Source organism: Callorhinus ursinus, unplaced genomic scaffold (assembly GCF_003265705.2).
Source record: "Callorhinus ursinus isolate GAN/ISIS: 27379988/994484 unplaced genomic scaffold, GSC_fseal_2.0 scaffold11, whole genome shotgun sequence".
Taxonomy (NCBI): Eukaryota; Metazoa; Chordata; class Mammalia; order Carnivora; family Otariidae; genus Callorhinus; species Callorhinus ursinus.
The window spans coordinates 48,156,074-48,174,753 of record NW_027397073.1 but is presented as its reverse complement, the minus strand read 5'-3'; the positions used below and the strand labels follow the sequence as shown (position 1 = coordinate 48,174,753).

Sequence of the window (18,680 nt, the reverse complement as noted above, 5' to 3'; positions counted from 1 at the left end):
AACATTCAAAACCTTGATGCCTTTTGTTTGTAATTTCCTTGTGTGTTTTATGTCCCCCAGAGCAGATAAACAAGGGGTGTTCGCTAATTAGAGTCAGAAACCTCTCAACCCAAAATGTCTGGAAAATCCCGTGTTCTGTTAGTTCTAATATACATGCATCAGCCATAAGGGATGTCTAATAGTGCAAGACCATAAAATCCCTTCATGTTTTCTGTTCTAGGGAAATCCTGCCTGGTTGCTCAAGGGTCATAAAAATTACTAATGTGTTTTCTCATGGCGCTTGGCCATAACATAAGGCCCTGTGCAATGGTATTGTAAGCAGCCTGTAATCACAAACAAATGTATTCACCAGAAGATGAGATGTTATATGAGAAAGTGTGAGAGGTTAGAGCTTGAGCCTTGGTGTCAGCTATGAAGCAGGTCCCTCCATAGCTGAAGGCCCCAGAGGCCATGCAAATGAAAATGACAGTGCCTGGGAGATGGGGTTGGGAAGGGGGATGCCAAGAGAGATGAGGTCATCCCAAAGAACATCCAGCTTCCCTCTGAACGGAAAACAAGAAGAGGTTTCAACTCTGATGCTATCTGGACTAAGAAAGGAGGTGGAGTTTACAGGTCAGGTTGAGGGAGATGTGGGAATCCCCATGAGGAGGAGACAGGTGACATCTGTGGGTGTCCCAGGACGGGGGATGGATAGCCAAACCCGGAGCCAGCCGTTCTGGAGCCAGCCTTGTATCAGCAAGGGAAATGGGTTGTCTGTTTCCAACACCACTTATCTGATGTGTTCAATGGTTAGGTTAGAGCACGAGGAGGCAGACTGTTAACATAAGGATGAGATTGCTCACCCACTACAGGTCTGGCTTGGAAGGACATTCAGGGCTGCTTTCATAGACCAAGTATCATTGGCATCATTCTGATGAAAGGAAGCTTTCCATGGAGAAGCTGATGTGTTTTGTGTTAGCCTCCAAAAAGGAACTTTGGAGCTGTAAACAGTGACATTTCTCCAGGTGAGCTCCTGTGCTGAGTAGGAGTGTTTTCCAGAATTGGCAGATGCTCCCTAGGAGCAATACAATCAGATTACTCGGAAACAGTGCAGTGACCCAGAAACAGTGCTGTGCAGTGGAAATGTACAGGTTAAAAATCCTGGCTCCACCACTCCCTGACTGATTTTGAGCAAGTTATTTATGCTTTCCAAACTTTGGTTCCCTCTTCTGAAAACAGGGAGAGAAATATCTGCCTTAATGATTGTTGTACAAGTAAATCTCCCACTTAAACACTACTCTTACGCCAGCAACTTCCAGGTCTTTTCTCTCTGGCCCAAATTTCTTTTCTAAGTTTCACAACTGTACACTCTATCCCATGTCCCACAGGCTCTTTGAACCAAATGTTCCAAATGGAAAACATCAGCTTTCCTTCCCTCTGACCTCACAGATCTGTTTTCTGCTCAGCTAAAGATGCCATCATGTGTCGCCAGAAAACTTAAAAGTCTTTCGAATTTCTTTCCCTCCTTTCTCCACTGTCTAATCACAGAAACCAGCAAGCTTCAGCTCGTGATTCCAGCTCTTTGGAAGCTCATTAGCTGTATCTACATCTCTAGTTTGGGTGTCACAAGTCCAGCCTCGATCAAGGCAAGAGTCTCCTGTCCCTAAGGTTGGCCCATTCTCCACCCTTCGTCCAGAGAGACCTTTGGGAAGAGCAAGCCCTCTTTGTTCACTCCCCTCCTTACACAGCTTCTCACTGCCCTCAGGATATTTCTTACCCCAGCTGGCCAAGATCCCGTCCTTTCTTAATACTCTGGTGTCATATTTGGTCTCCATAGTTCCGGCACTGTAAGTTCTCTCTATACTGAACTCTGTTGACTTTTCACTCATCTCTGGGCCTTCACAGAGGTTGTTTTCTCTGCCTGGAATTGGCTTCCCTCCCCCTGCCTCCCTCCCCCTTTATCTAATTGCCACTCATTCTTCAGGTCAACGTAGATATCACCTCCCACATGAGGTGCCCCCAAGGCTGGATATGCACCCTCCTGTGTGCGGCCGCCATACCTTGTAATCTCCTTAGCACAGGCACATGACCTTATAATACTGGATTCTCCTGGAACTGTCAGTCTCTACTAGAGAGTAAACTCATTAAGGACATTGTATCTTCTTTAAAGGAAGGAAGGGGAGGGAGGAAGGGATAATATGACATGTTAAGCACCTAGCACAGAATCAGTCACATACCAACAAATGTGAGTCTCCACTCTATGTTGATGAAATGCACATCTTTACTTTTCTTAACCAGGCCCCATAATTACTTTTTCACACTCAGCAAAGTGGTAAAGTCTCTTCACATCTAGGTATGCTAAATTTCTACAGTCAGCCAAGGGTCCCCAAAACCCAGTAGGCTATATCAGTTTCAGAAGCTTCCAGATTGGAGGTTTTGTTTATCCAACAAGGTCTTTATTCTCCTTCACTTTTTTTTTTTTAATTAACAGACTTTATTTTCTAGAGCAGGTGTGGGTTTACAGAAAAATTGAGTGGAAAGTACAGAATTCTCATATACCCCCTTACTTCTCACTCACACACAATTTCCCCCTATTATTAACATCTTACTTCGATGTGGTACATTTACTACCATTGATGAACCAGTGTTGATACATTTTTATCAACTGAAATCCATAGTTTAGATTAAGGGTTACTCTTTGTATTGTACAAATTTGGGAGTTTTGACAAATGTGTAATGACATGTATCCACCATTATGATATCATACAGAATAGTGTCATTGTCCTCAAAGATGCCTCTGTTCTATTTATTCATTGTTCTCTCTTTATCCCTTCTCATCTTCCCAAACTCCTGGCAACCACTGATCTTTTTATTGTCTCTATAATTTTGACTTTTCCAGAATGTCATACAGTTGGAATCATACAATATATGGCCATTTCAGATTGGCTTCTTTCACTTGATAGTTGGCCATTAATGTTCCTCCCTGTCTTTTCATGGCTGGATAGCTCATTCCTTTTTATCACTGAATATATATTCCATTATCTGGCTCTACTATACTTTGTCCATTCACCTATTGAGGGATATTTGGGGCAATTATGAATAAACATTTCTGTGAACATTTCTCTGTGGACATGAATTTCAACTTATTTGGGTAAATATCAGGGAGCACAATTGCTGGGTCATCTGGTAGACTAGGTTTAGCTTTGTAAGAAACTGCCAAATTGTCTTCCAAAAGTGCTTGTGCTCTTTTGCATTCTCACCAGCAATGAAGGAGAGTTCCTGCTGCTCCACATCCTAGTCAGTATTTGGTGTTGTTGGTGTTTTGGATTTTTGTCCTTCGAGTAGGTGTGTAGTGGGATCTCGTTGTTTTAATTTGCAATTCTCTAAAGATATATGCTGAGCATCTTTTCATATGCTTCTTTTCCATCTGTATATTATCTTTGGTGAGGTATCTGTTCAGGTTTTGGCCCACTTTTTGTTGTTGCTGTTGTCTAAGGTTTATTGGAGATATTACAGTCCAGCAGAAAGATTCAAACAGCTCCACGTGGTGTTTTGAAATTCATCCTAACTGTAGGCTGAGTGACCTGTAGATTGGACACACTGCCAAAGTCCAAGAGTTTTAACATGTCCTTAGTGTCCGGATCTAATTCCAAGATCTCTGGGATCCAAGGCTGAGATATGAGGATCAATATTCTCTCTCCTTTCTCTCTCTTCCTCCTGCAGCTTGATGACGATCCCTCTCCCCAGGACTCTCTGAATCCACTTCATCAGATGTGTGACATCAGCTGCTTTCTTGTCACGGAGCTTCTTGTTGGGAATGATGGTGATCTCCTTGCACACACACTTGTTGGTGTGGAAGTTGTCTAGGCACGCATGGTAGTCCTCAATTATGACCCAGACTGCTGCCTTCATGGTTTTGTTGCTAACACAGCCCAGGTTCGTTTTGGCCTACTTTTTAATTGGGTTGTTTGTTTTTTTATCATTGAGTTTTAAGAGTGCTTTCCATATTTTGGCTACAAGTCCTTTATCTGATATGTGTTTTACAAATATTTTCTCCCAGTCCGTGGCTTCTTTTTTCATTCACACCATCTCCTTCACTTTTGAACGATAGTTTTGAGGGATGTAGAACCCTGGGTTGATGGATTTTTTGTTTCAACATTTTAGAGATTTCACTCTACTCTCTTGTTCCTTTCATGGTTTTTGATGAGATGGCCAATGTAATTTGTATCCTTGCTCCCCTATAGGTAAGGTGTTTTGTTTTTCTAGCGTGTTCTTTTGTTTTGTTTTGTTTTGTTTTTTGAGACAGAGAGAGAAAGAGCGTGCACAAGCCAGGGCTGCGGAGGCACAGAAGGAGAGGAAAAGAGATAATCTTAAGCAGGCTCCACGCCCAGTGTGGAGCCCAACATGAGGTTCAGTCTCACAATCCTGAGATCATGACCTGAGTGGAAATCGAGTCAGATGCTTACCTGACTGAGCCACCCAGGTACCCCTTTTGCTGTATTCTTTAAGGATTTTCTCTTGGTCATTGAGTCATATGATATGCCAAGGTGTATACCTTTAGATATTTATCCAGCTTTGTATTCTATGAGCTTCCTGTGTCTGTGGTTTGGTGTCTGTTCTTGGCCATTATCCTTCAAATATTTTCTCTACTCCATTCTCCCTTTCTTCTCCTTCAGATATTCCAATAATCCTTATGTTTCATCCTTTGTAATTGTCTCACAGTTCTTGGATGTTCTGTTTATTTCGTTTCCATTTGTTTTCCCTCTGTGCATCTCAGTTTGGGAAGTTTCTATTGACATATCTGAAAGCTCATTGACTCTTTCCTCACTCATGTCCAGTCTACTGATGAACCCCTTGGAGTTATTCTTCACTTCTATTACAGTGTTTTTTATATATAGCCTTTCTTTTTTATTCTTTCTTACAGTTTTCATCTCTTTGCTTACATTACCTACTTGTTTTGCACGTTGACTATTTTTTTCCCATTAGAGCCCTTAACATAATAAATATAATTATTTTAAATCTAATAATTCTAGTAACTGTCTAATAATTCTAGTAACTGTGTCATATCTAAATCTGGTTCTGGTGCTTGCTCTCTTTCTTCGGGCTGTGTTTTTTGTCTGCTTGTTTCTCTTTGTACGTTTTTTTGTTGAAGCCTCACATGACATATCAGGTAGTAGTAGGCCTTTAGTGTGAGGTTTTATGTTAACTTAGCTAGGAGTTGGGCTGTGTGCAGTATTTGTTGTAGCTGTAGGTTCCAGAGACTTCCTCTTGCATCTTTGTTTTATCTCCCTTGTTAACTTTGGGCTTTCCTAAGTACTTCATCTTAGAGAAAGCCCGTGTCTTGCAACTCTTTCAGCTGTAGGCCACTGTTATTATATTGAAGCCCTGGTTGGTGGCAGTGAGGGGGGGGGGTAAGTGTGGGGGAAGGGAAGCATTGTATAATCTTATTGCTACACCTCAGTCTCTTAGCCGACCTGTGTCCCTGGGCTGTGACCTTCACAGCTGTTTCTTACCTATCTGCCCTTCCTCCTTAGATGAGACAGGAAGGTTAGAGAGGGATCTATGAAAATGAAGGGTAGGGCAAAACTCTTTGTTTGGGGCCTTAGTGTATATCGTCTGCTCCTAAGAGCAGTTTTAAGTCCATAGGTGTTGCAAAGAGTAAGAAGGACAAAGCTTTCAGGAGTCCTACCTCTGAAGAAAGGCTGGAGATGCTGGGATTGCCTGAAACAGAATCTGGAGCAAGAGCGTGGTGGCTGGAGTGATAGGTGGTGATGTTAACTGGTTCCTGTTTCCTCTGTGGGCTAAAGGAATAAACAGGAAAGTCTTGGGCTAGAAGACAAACGGCAGGTGAAACTAGTAAGGGAGGTTTAGATGATTCAAGGATTTAGAGAATGAATGAGTCAACTAGACAGAAACTGCAAGTTATAGAAATCATGGTCAGTGAACTAAGCTACATCAAGGTTCTGTAAGGGACCGTGTGCGGCAACTGTAACAGAAACCGGCGTGTGTCTGTGACCAGTAGAAACCAGGCCATTAGAGTGCATTCAGTGTAGACATCGCAGATCCGTCCTGGCTATTTTGTTGCCTCTGACATTTGACATGCAGAGTGAGAAGGACATAACTAAGAAGGTTTCCCAATACATACAGATATTTAAATGTTGTGATGTGAAGCATTTCAGGATCCTGAGTTAGCAACTAACACGCCCAACTGACACTTCCAATCCAGGGGCGATGCATTCCATTCCTCCTGTAATTCATGGCGTCTCATTCTTCCCTTTGGATCGACTCAAATTAGGTGATAATAATACTACCAACCAACCCAGTTTGCCCAAGGTCAAGAATGGGGAAAAAATGGCTCCTGGTTTTTCAAATAGTTTCTTTTTTTTTTTTAAAGATTTTATTTATTTATTCATGAGAGACAGAGGAGGAGAGAGAGAGAGAGAGAGAGAGAAGCAGAGGGAGAAGCAGGTTCCCAAGGAGCAGGGAGCCCGATGCGGGACTCGATTCCAGGACCCTGGGATCATGACCTGAGCCGAAGGCAGACGCTTAACCATCTGAGCCACCCAGGCGCCCTCAAATAGTTTCTTTTTTACAACGGAAAAGTCCTGCATTACTCTCACTGTTATCTCTGATGTATAGGCCAACTCTAAGATTTATTCACATTTTAGTAAAGAGTTTTCCTCTTTAGAAAGAACAGACTACTCTGTGGTGAAGAAACCACATGAAGGAGGGAGAACAGAGCAAATAAATGGGAAGAGCCAGCTGTTGCCCGATGCAGGAGCACACTTACACGTTTATACAAGGACACGATGTATAAGGAACCTGAAACAAAATAAAGCAAAATCATATAGCTTCTTGTTCTTTGGGATGGTGTAAACAGGTAAGTGGTCATGGAGACAATTTCCTCAGAGCCTCGTGTTTGAGATTTACTTGAGATTTGTTTCATCACATGGCTTGGAGCAAAATATGACCATTTGTTCAAGATATTTATTAATATTTTCCTGGCCCATTATGTGTCAAATATTATTCTCAGCACCAGACATATAGCAATAAAGAAAACACACGAAAAAAAAATCCTTGTATACACGGAGCCTACATTTTGTGGACGAGAGGGAGAACATCAGTAAACAAGTAAAATAAGTAGTATATTGAATGATGATATGTGCTATGGGAAAAAATTAAACAGGAAAAGGGAAGAGAGTGCTGGGATGAAGGATATGGTTGCAATCTTAAGTTGGTTGGGGAAGCCTTCTCTGATTAGGTGATATTTGAGCAAAGACCTGAGGGCCGTGTGAGAGTGAGCCATGTGGCTCCGTGAAGGGAAAGCGTTGCAAACAGAGGGAATAGTTAGTATAAAATTCCCAAGTAAGGAACATTCCTGAAATGTCGGAGAAACAGAAAGGAGGCATGTGGCTGGAGAGGTGTTAGACCTGGAAGAGTAGGAGATGAAATCAGAAAAGTTTTAGATGCCAGGTCATGGAAGGTCTGGTAAGTCATTGTAAGGACCGTTTTTCGCTCTCAATGAGATGGGGGCTATTGGAGAATTTTGAGCAAAGAGGTGACATGAGACGACATATTTTAAAGGCTCACTCTGCTGTGTTATGGGTAGACTTTAGAGGTACAAGGGAAGGAGCAGGGCGAAAGCTACTGGTAGCTTCCAGGAAGGAGTCATGGCTGGTGTGGGGTGGGGGGGAGTTGTGGAGGTGGTGAGAGGGTTCACATTCAGATATACTTCAGAGACAGAGCTGACAGAATTTCCTGACAAATAGGATGTGGAATGTGAGAGGAAAGAGGAATCAATGATGACTCCCAATTTTTAGTGTGAGCAACTGGAAGGAAAGGGTTGCATTTCTTGAGGTGGGGAAACAGGATCACAACAGGTGTGGAGGAATGATCGTGAGCTTGGTTTGGCCTCCACATGTTATTAGGGTGTTGGGAAGATGAAGAAGAACCAGCAGGGGACCACGGAAAGGAACAACCAGGGAGGTAGCAGGAAAATGGAGAGAATGTGGTGCCCCAAAATGATCAAGTAAAGAAAGTGTTTCAAGGAAGAGGGATTGATCAACTGGGTCACCTGTTCAGGTAAGTCAAGTAAAATGAGGACAGAGAACAGACCTATGGATTTAGCCATGGAGAATATGGGCAACTCTGGCAATCCCGGTGCCCATGATCACGTAGGATAATACTTTAAGCAAGAAAAGAAAAATAAGCTGCATATAATTCAGGTTGAGGAATGAGGAAATGAGGTCATTGTCAAAAGGTTGAAGTCTATTTGGCAAGTTATCTGTACAATAAAGGTGTGACTTTTGTCCTATCTCATCTCCATGCTCAACGACTGCTCATTAATTATGGTTCAAGTATGCTAGTGAGTTCAGGGATGGGGTCCATGACCTGATCATGTAACCTTGAGCCTGTGCCCAAACTGACTTAGATTTTCTCATGATGAAAACAAACATTATGGTCACCACTAAACTAAAATATCAAAGCCTGGGAATTGCTGGCCTGAGGGAACAATGCTGGCATTGGATTTTCTGAAAAGGAAAGCCACATTCCACAACTACCTTGAAGTCTGTAGAAATGGAACAATTAAAAAATACAGAAAAAGAAAAACTGCCAACCCAAATCCCTTTGGATGGATTAGATGGCTCCTGCATAACTATGTCATGATAAGAATGGACATTCCTCACTAGCATGATCACCTGTTGCCATTTGGAATTCAGGAGGTGCTGTAGAGTGAGTGAATGAATGAAATGAATCAATGAATAGGATTCATTAGTTATGGTTCAATGGCTCTCCCTGACTCATCCGACCACATGTTAATCATTCTTTCTTGTTTCTTTGGCCCTACCAGACTCATCTCTATATTCCTTGAAGACTTTATCAAGACTTACTATTCTTTGTCACAGTTCAGTATTCGACCTACTACTTAATGTATTTGTCAGAATTCTCCAGAGAAACGAAACCAAGAGGATATATGTTATAAGAGGAGATTGTTATAGGAATTGGCTCACATGATTATGGAGGCTGAGAAGATCCGTGATCTGCCCTCTACAAACTGGAGAACCAGAAGCTGGTGATCTAATTCAGACAGAGTCAGAAGGCATAAGAACCAGGAGCACCAACGTCTGAGGTCAGGAGAAAATGAATGTGTCAGCTCAAGCAGAGAGAATTTGCTGTTCCTCTGCCTTTTTGTTCTATTCAAGACCTCAGCTTATTAGGTGATGCCCACCCCCACTGATGAGGGCAATCTTCTTTATTCATATGTGGATTCAAATATCAATCTCTAGGTACATCCTTGTAGACACATCCAGAAATAATGTTTCACCATCTATCTGGGTATTCTTCAGTCCAGTCAAGGTGAAACATGAAATTAACCATCATAATATATACTAATCGACAGAGTAAAAAAAAATTTTAAAGAAATTGAACTAACCCAAGTCAAGAAACTAAATTTAATTTAAAATCCTCAAGACAAAGATACAAAAGAAATAATCCAAATAAACCCTACTAAATTCAGATTATTATGGTTTGTAGATTTAAAACTGGAGCCATATTTGTCATACCTTCCTCCGATGTTTTGGTATTTAAGACTCTCATCAGAAGGTTTCCACCATTAATCGCAAACTATTATTTGCTCTTGCCAGTCACTGGTAAAGGACTCTCCAACGCTACAACCTCATCCTTCCAGAACCCTGTGTAACTGTGTAACTGTTTGGTGTGTAGCCCTGTGTAACTGGTGTGATGTTTTCTGCCAGGGGCACTGGCTGTTTTCTTGGTTGCACAAATTTTGGGGTATCCCAATGAGATCATGTGATTTGATTTTAGTACACACACACACACACACACACACACACACACACACCCTGACTCTTTATGTACCACCCCAGGGGATCCTAGCTAGCATTCTTGCTTGTTTACCCCCAAATAAGTTTACATCATTGCTTAGGCCAGTAACAAAAAACAAACAGTTGAGAATGTTGAATGTTGAGAGGTTTGATGGTGGTCCATCCTGCTCAAAGATTGTTCAGTTCATATTACTTATTCACATTGAAGATACAGGTTATTGTAACTGTGATCTTCAGCAGTGGCATGGATAACAGGAAGGTGACTTTGGAAAAGCAAAATGTTTAAACTCTAACCTAAGACCTAATTTGTGATCTTCCCTCCTTGCTGACTTAGTAAAGCAAACATTGTGAGCTTTAAAACAATAGAGATATGTATTCGGAAATAGAGTGTTGCTCTTTTTGGTTGTTACCTCTGCTATGCTATTGGTAACATGATACTTGAGATTGTAGCAGAGCTTCCAAAATAAACTTGATCTTTAGAGTTTTATAACAATGATGGGTGAACCTCACAAAGTTCAGATATTCTGTCCAAATGGAGAATTAATGTTCTTGTGCCAATTTTCTTTACCTCCGAGTTATTGAGCTGAAGTTTTCACAACAATGGCAATTTCGCGACTGTTTCATGCCACCGATAGGACATTACACAAAAAGAACATATTTCCTCAACAGCCATTCATCCATCCAACCACAATCCATTGTAGTTTCTAGTGTTCTGCCAAAGCCTGGATTAAAACATTGAACATAAGGAATATGGTGCTCAGATTTGCAAAGTGGGTATGAAAGCCCACTCTTCCTAGACTTGTACCTTGACACACCCAGTCCTCTCTTGTCCCCCGTCTTTGATGGAGGCCATTTCCCAGACACACTTAGTCTTAGGTTGTTAGCTATGTTCAACAATGAGAAAGGCAGATTTCCCAGCCAGGGCTTGTCAAGGAATGAGGAGGGTTTTCTTATTCTTATCCTTTGCAATTATAAAAAAGAAAAAAAAAAGACAAACAAAACAGGTGTCACTGAAAGATGTTTTCATAACCATGGAATCAAATCCTAAAATAAAATTCAAAAAGCCAAGCCAGTATTCTTCTAGATACAGGGAGACAGTATTGGGATCTCAGAGCTATGGCACTAGTGACTTAGACTGTAGGACAGGACAGTGAGTCATTGGCAATCCTGCTCACAGACGTGACATGTCCGTGGGGAGGTTGGCACAGGCGTACCTGCCACCACCCAGCTCTGAGGCAGAGTCTTTACCACCACACAGACAGCAATCTACAGAGCTAGAGCTTGGGTATGATTTCCAGCTCCTAAGTCTGTATCGTTCGTCTGCTTCTGGGGTGAAATCTTGAGTTACATAGACAGTTTCCTTTAATTTGACTAAATATTTTGAAAATTGATTTTGAGTTATAAAAGCATTATTTGTGCCTAGGTTAAATCCTGACATTGTTGTATTTCGGTAGGAATTAATGTACTCTCTTTAGTTTCCACAGCTGTAAAAGGCGGCTAATAACACCAGCCTCTTAGAGTTGTAAGAATAAATAGAATAATGCACGCAAAGCAGAGAGCCTAATAAGTGCTCAATAGACTATGGCTGTAATTACTGATGATAAAAAGTAAAAATGTCTGTTGTAGACAATGCATCCAAGTATAAAGCAGAAAATAACAATTATTCGTAAATCTATCCTACTGCTATAATCACCGAACCATTATGACATATTTCTGGTTTTCTAGATAATGGCACATAATACATTTCATTGTTATGAAGATTTCCAAATATATATAAAAGTTAAGAGCTAAATACAATGAACACCAATATATCTTCGACCTAGAGACAATAATTATAAACACTTTGCCATATTTGCTTTATCTTTCTAAATATGGGCTATGTGTATATTTTCATATGTACCTATTCATTTTTGCAGACATATTTTAAAGTAAATTGCATTCTCATGGCATCTCAACCCTAAATATTTCAATATGCATCTCCTATAAATAAAGACATTCTCACATGTAATCATATCATTATCACAACAGAATATTCATGATTATTCCTTAATGCCATTTAATATCCTGTTCATAGTCACATTTTCTTAACTGTCCACAAAATTACTTTTTCCTGTTTTATTTTCTCCCCAAATCAACTCATGCATTGTGTTTGTTTATGTCTCCTCTGTTCTAAAACAATCTTCTCACCAACTTTAAATTACTCTAAGCATCTTTTTAATGATGTATACCTTTTAGTGCAGGCATGGCCATCCCCAATCCTTTAGCTTAATAGACACACAAGTGGCTCCCGCTTTTTTTTCCCTATTATAAACCATGCTAAGATGAACATTTGGTTCACTAGCTTTTTCATCTTTTCTGATGACTTCCAAATATTTATTTTTCCTAAAAGATATAAAAATATTTAAGACTCTCCTTACATATTAGCAAATCACTTTCCAGGTTTGATCTACTGTTATCCCCTAAAGTATTTGAGTACAGCAGCAGGCTGGGGTTCTCAACCTCTAGGTCCTGACTTGAACATCACCCCTCCAGGGGACATTTCATGGTCATCCACACTGCGTGAGCTTCTGTCTTGTTCCCATAGTTCATCCTTCCTGGGATTACTTCATTATCTGCCTCCTCACGTAGGGGAACGAGGAATCTCCACTTGAAAAGATCATAATTTTTCTCTGAAACTGGAAGCTCAGTGAAACTGATGGATTGCTTTTTGTATTGTGCTGATTTTCATAAACTTTCAACATAAAACTTCTGGCTCTTTAATTTTTGCCAACACGATACACATTAAGATTAAACATTACCATATGTACATTAAATATTGTCCGTACTTTGAAACCAATGAAAACTCATCCATAAGGGAATCCTTTGAAAATTCTTATTTTAAAATAAAATAGCCTAAAATAACCAATATTAGGTGAGTGGATAAGTAAGTGTGGCAAATCTGTATGATGGTACAGTCTGTAATCATTAACAATAGTGCTCATAAAAAGCTTGTAATAACATGGGGGGAATACTTATTAAATGGTGTGGATACAATAATTGTTAGAAATTTAGAATAATAAATATAGGACAAAGAGACTAGTAAGATCTAGTTAAAGCTGCCACTATGGGTGATCAAAATTACTTTTATTAAGTGTTTTATTTCTTTCTGTCCAAAGCACAACAATGAAAGAAAGAACTTTGGAAAAACATTATTTAAGCATCCATGGTTCCTTTTTACCAAACTATCAAATCGGAAAGGAGTTTTCACTCATGGTCGTTTCTAAACTTCCCAATCTGATTTTTGTAGCACGAACTTAATGATAATAGTACTTCAATCTATAAAGAATCTGGCAAAAATAAAACAAGCAGACAACCCACCAGCAAATAAATCTTCTGTGATTTTTCCATTTCCTTCTGAAGATTTTTAGCCATGTTTTATTCCAGAAGCGTTTATAATTATTCTAATTTTTAATTTATAGGCCCCTTGACAAAACGTATCCGTATCTCTATTTAATCTGATGAAATGCACTTCAGTATGCAAATAACATAGCAAATGCAGGTTATTTCACTGTCTTCATCTTGAGCAGTAATTAAAGAGCCTTTACTAAGCATTTCGAACCCAGCATTATACTTGGTGTTATATAAAGCAGCTTGCACCGTAGACTTGGCCTGAGCTCTAGAACCTTACAGCTAATGACCTGTGATCAACAGACTCATCTTTCGTCGAACCACATGACAAACCTCCTGGACCCAAAGCCAAAGGAATTTACAGCTTTCCAGGGGAACATGATATTTGCTTTGACAGTTTCACATAGCTTTATCCTGAAGCCAGACAAAGAGCTAAAGTTTCATCTTTACTTGCCTTTCCTGGGATCAAGCCCTTTGATGGAAGAAGATCATTGGGAATCCATCCCTAGGCCTGGAGGTGTTAGAGGCAGAAACCAGACATACAAATCCTGCTCTCTTCGGGCCTCTGGGAAAATACCTTGCCTTCGTTGCCCTGATCTACCAGTCTCATGTTGTCCATCCGGTGCCAATGTTAGCACAAGTGCTGACTCCCAGCGCTGTGTGTGTCTGGGAGGTGGGACAGAGGAGCGGAGGGAAGGGCAAGAGGTGTGGAGAAGAGCCAGCTAGCGACGCCTGCCCAGAGCACTGGCAGATCTCACTGGGCTCTGGGGTAAGTTTTGAAATGCTCCACCACAGCTCCTGCCCGGCCCCCGAACCTCTACCATTTTAAAACGAACTTTTAACATTCCCATCTTCTTAGCAGTCCTACAAGGTAAGATCTGTGCCTTTCTCGCAGCTCCAACATCAACACTCTTCTTGAGCAAAACTTTTACAAGCAATAGATAGTCCTAGTGCCAATATATCTTAGCCAAATCTCTGCAAAGTGAAACGAAGAAAGGAAACTTTATAAAAATTGGCGTTGTGGAATGTAACGAGACACAATAAATAACAGCCTGTGGGCACATTTAATAACCTAAAGCCTTAGCATCCCAAAGGCTTTCTTGAGGTGTCATGAATAGATTTTTGAGAGGGAGGTGGCATTTTCTAATTTGGAACCTCCAGTTGAGGAACTCTGAAACACACATAGTCAAAGATAGCAGTCAAGTTGCCATATGGCAAAATGTTAAGAAATATGTAATTGTGAACCTAAAATACCTTCTCCGAGTGGAGACATGACTTGCAGGAGATAAACGAATACGAAGCAACCAGACATCACCAACATGGCAGGGCATTGGAGCTCCTCCATCAGGCAACATGTAGCATGTTAGAAGACCTGAAGGAGGTTCAAAGGGGTTAGAATGGGACTGGGGGAGGGGGTGAAGATTATGGTGAAAGACAAGAGAAAAGAGGTAAGCAGGACAAGTTCAGGAAGGGCCTTGCAGGTCATTTTAAAGAGTTAACAGTCATTTAAGTGTCTAAGCAGAGTTGCTGCATAATCAATTCATGCTTTAGAAAAATTACTCTTGTAGCATGGCGAATGGACTGAAGGCAGGCAAAAGTAGAGGCAGAAAGACCAGCTGCAATATCCAAGTGAAAAATGACAGCGGCCGAGTTTGGGGTAGTGGCCGTAGAGGTTGAGAGATATATATGGATTGGGGAGGTATTTAGGAGGTAGAATTGGCAGGTCTTGGTGAATAACCAATGGGTCTCGATAAAGAGAGCAGTGAAGAAGACAAGAGCCTAGAATGACTGCCAGGCAGACTGTGGCTTGGGGCATCAGGCATGAGTGGATGGTGGCATTGAGTCAATGAGGGTGCCCAGGAGAGACACATTAGGGGTGATGATAATCAATTCACATTTTCGTGGTTTGAGGTTAAAATATGTTTGGCAAATCTCACAGATGGATCTCAGTGAAGAGCTTTACTAGGCAATTGGATACATAGATTGGAAGATCTGTGCTCTACTTATTGGGTTTGGAGTGATCAGCATATAGATAAGAAATGAAGCTGTAGATGTGTTGGGGACAAGCTCTCTGGTAAGAGACAGAAGGGGCACATGCACATTTGAATACTCTGTTCATTCTTGGCAGCTTAATGTAAAGTCATTTAACAATTCTTCGCCAAGAGCAAGGTCTGGGAAAAGGCAGCATGTCACACTGGACTTAAGGATGGGGAGAGGAAATCGCCAAAGTGGGGAAGGGAGAGAAATAATCCTACGAGTGGCTTTTATTACGGAGCAGTTTCTATGAGCCAGGTCCTGTGCTGAGACCTTTATATGCACTGATCTTTTGAATTTCGCTTAATCCTCACAACAATCCCACAGAAGGTAGGCATTACGATCCCCATTTTGTAATAACAAGAGCAAACCTTGGTCACCTTATGTAACTCTGTGACTGCTGTCTGATGTATTAGCTGCTCGCTGCATTCGCTACTGAGGACTTGAAATGTGCTATGGAGGGACTTAGCTTTTAATTTTATTTACTGAAATTCAATTTTATTTCATTGTAATTAATTTAAATTCAATTTTTTAAAAAAAAAACAGTACTGGATTCAGTTATTGGAAAACGTTTAAGTATGTTTGGAACAACTTGGATATGTGAATCAACTTTTCTAACTGTAAGTTTTACGAAATCTAAGTACAGATCAAGTATTTCCAATGGAAAAACTAGTATCCGACCTGAGATGTGCTGTTATTGTAAAACAAATAGTGGATTTCAAAGACCTAGTGTGACTAAAAGAATATAAAATATCTCATTCATAATAGTTTATATTGATCATGTGTTGAAATAATATTTAGGATATATTAGGTTAAATAATATTATCAAACTGAATTTCACTTACATTTTTTATATTTTTTTTTTTTTTTACTTTTTCTTACGTGTCTATTGGAAAACATTTAAAATCCCCTAAGTGGCTGGCGCGGGATTTCCCCTAAGGCTGGCGAGGGGGCCGAAGCCTGGGAAGCAGCGTCCCAGCGACTTTGTATTTTAGTGAGCAAGCCAACAAAAGTGCGCGTGCGCGCGTGCGCGTCTGTGCTGTCCAGCCGCCGGTGGACCGAATCTCACCCGGTGCCCACGACTAGCCGGCTTTCCTGTTTGCCTTTTTGAACTCTGTTTTCTCTGAGCCTTGAAGAGCCAGGGGCTGTGATGTCACTGTATAAACAGAGGGAAGGGTGGGGGCGAAAGTTGCGCCGTAGAGGACCAGGCAGAGGAGGCCCGGGGCGGGCTGGAGGATGGGGGGGGGGGGGGGGGGGGGGAGGAACGGGAAGCTTTCAAAGGTGGCTTGGTCTGGACTGCGTGGGAGCAGCGGGAGACTGCAAGGCCGATAAAGAAACATAATGGGACTGCCAGTCACTAAACTGGGGGGCGGGGATGGGGACGTGGCTGCAAGAGATGGGGGTTTGGAAAAATATGGGACGCCTAGAGCTAATTCCCCTGATTAAAAATGCATTAGTTTGGAGGTGTCAGGGACACGCAGCTGTTTTCAAGGAAAGCCTGGCTCCAAGAGGTCCTCCCTGGCCGGGCCGCCTGGCGGCTCCATCTCGGAGTGGATGTCAGCGCGCCCCCGGCCCGCCGACGCTTGTCCTCTCCCTGACAGGGCCCTGGCCAATGTCCTGCTGCTGAGGGTCGTGGTAATTTACATCCTCTCTGTGTACATTAACTTATCTGCAGCCGCGCTGGCTGCGCTCCTTCAGTCAGCCTGTCTCCTGTGCAGCCTGGGAGACTTCCCCCACCGACGGGCCGGCCGGGGGCTGCAGGGGGACTGGGCCGCCGAGTTCCTGCGCCCTGCGAATCACAACAAACGCCTCCCGGGGAGGAGCCCTGCCGCCTGGGCCCGACCCGGGACGCCGAGCGCCGCGCGGGGGTGGGGGTGGGGGGTGGGGGGGGCGGCGTGGGAGGCTACACGGGGACAGCCCGGGCAGGGCAGAGGCGGGCGGCCCGTGGCTGGAAGCGAAACACTTAGTGGCTAATTCATGACTCATGACTCATGTGCAGGCTCCTCTTCAGTGACAGCCGGGACAGTTACTGGTTATTTGTAGTCCCCCCGCTTTCATTTCGCTGTAATTAAGCAGTCATTTGAGGGTCATTTCATACCAGTTATAGGTTTCCCTGTTTTAATAATGTTTTAAGTTCCAGGGGGGCAACAGGGAGTGGAAGGGGAGGTTGGGAAGGAGGCGTGGAGGGCAAGAGGGTAATCGTCTCTGAGAACGTGTGCACTTTCCATAACTCTTTCCCTGACAGGCCCCAGTGTGGAGTTTCCTCAGATGCCGACTCGAACGTTCTGTTTCGCAGGGCGCAGGCCAGATCCTCTTCCATGACACGAACGGTCTGCCCCGAGAAGAGGTCTGGCCGTGTTTGAGTCAGATGTTGGATTTTCTTCTTTCCCCTCTGGCACCACACTAATCATTCTCTTTAATCACTGTAGCTTTTTAATGAGGCCAAGTAGGTATTTATGGAGCCGTCTACTCTCTAAACGCTAATGCTTGATAAGTCATTTATAACTTATCGGTGGGCTTTGCATGGCCAAACCCAGAAGAAAGGAAGTGAGAGTAAAATAGAGTCTGGAGTTTGCTCAGAAAAATGCGGCCTATCTTCAGGTCCTAGATGGTACCAAGCCCTTGTGGGAAATGTTCAATCCATCAGGCATAGGAGTAAGGAACAACCAGTCTGTCCCAATTTTGTGAAAATCCCCTGGCTGGCATTCTCGCTGTTTTCTCACTCATTTCCACCCCTTTCTCCTTTGGCTGGTTCATGTCTCTTTGGATATCATGTGAAGCTTCCATTCTAAGGCCAATTCTTCAAAATTCTATAAAGAATCCTGGAGCTGTTACATTTGGAGGGTACACAGATGCAAAATGAAAGGACTGGAAAGAAAGAAAGGACAGAAACCAGATTTCCTGTCGTTGCAAAAATAGGTGCCACAGGCTCCAAATTTCAGTCGATGTTAAAGTTAAGGTCGGAGTATGTAGTAGTGGTGCGCGTGTGTTGACTTCAAACAAGAAGAGGGGAGAAACCCTCCCAAGGAAGGGTAGGAGAAGGAGTGGTGAGGAGGGAAGAAAGACAGGACCCCACAGACTTAAAAAAAAAAAAAATATATATATATATATGAAAAACAATCCATAACATATGAGTATCTAATATGCATTAAGGAGACTTTTTAAAAGTTTTCAGCCATAACGAGGAATGGAGTGCTGATGTGTGCTGCAACAGGGGTGGACCTTGAAAACATGACTCTAAGTGCCATTTACAAAAGATCCCATGTTATATGATTCCATTTACATAAAATGTCCAGAAGAGGAAAATCTATAGAGACAGGCAGTAGATTAGTGGTAGCCTTGAAAGGGGGAGGGAGTGGAGAGAGGGAAGAGTAACTGCCAAAGGGTACAGGTTTCTTTCTGTGGCACTGAAAATGTTCTAGAATGGATTGTGGT

At 42.1% G+C, this 18,680-nt stretch overlaps 1 pseudogene; it reads right to left on the bottom strand.

Moving 5' to 3' along the window:
* Positions 1-3,509: 3,509 nt before the first annotated feature.
* Positions 3,510-14,566, bottom strand: LOC112835017 (small ribosomal subunit protein eS17-like; annotated as a pseudogene).
* Positions 14,567-18,680: the final 4,114 nt, after the last annotated feature.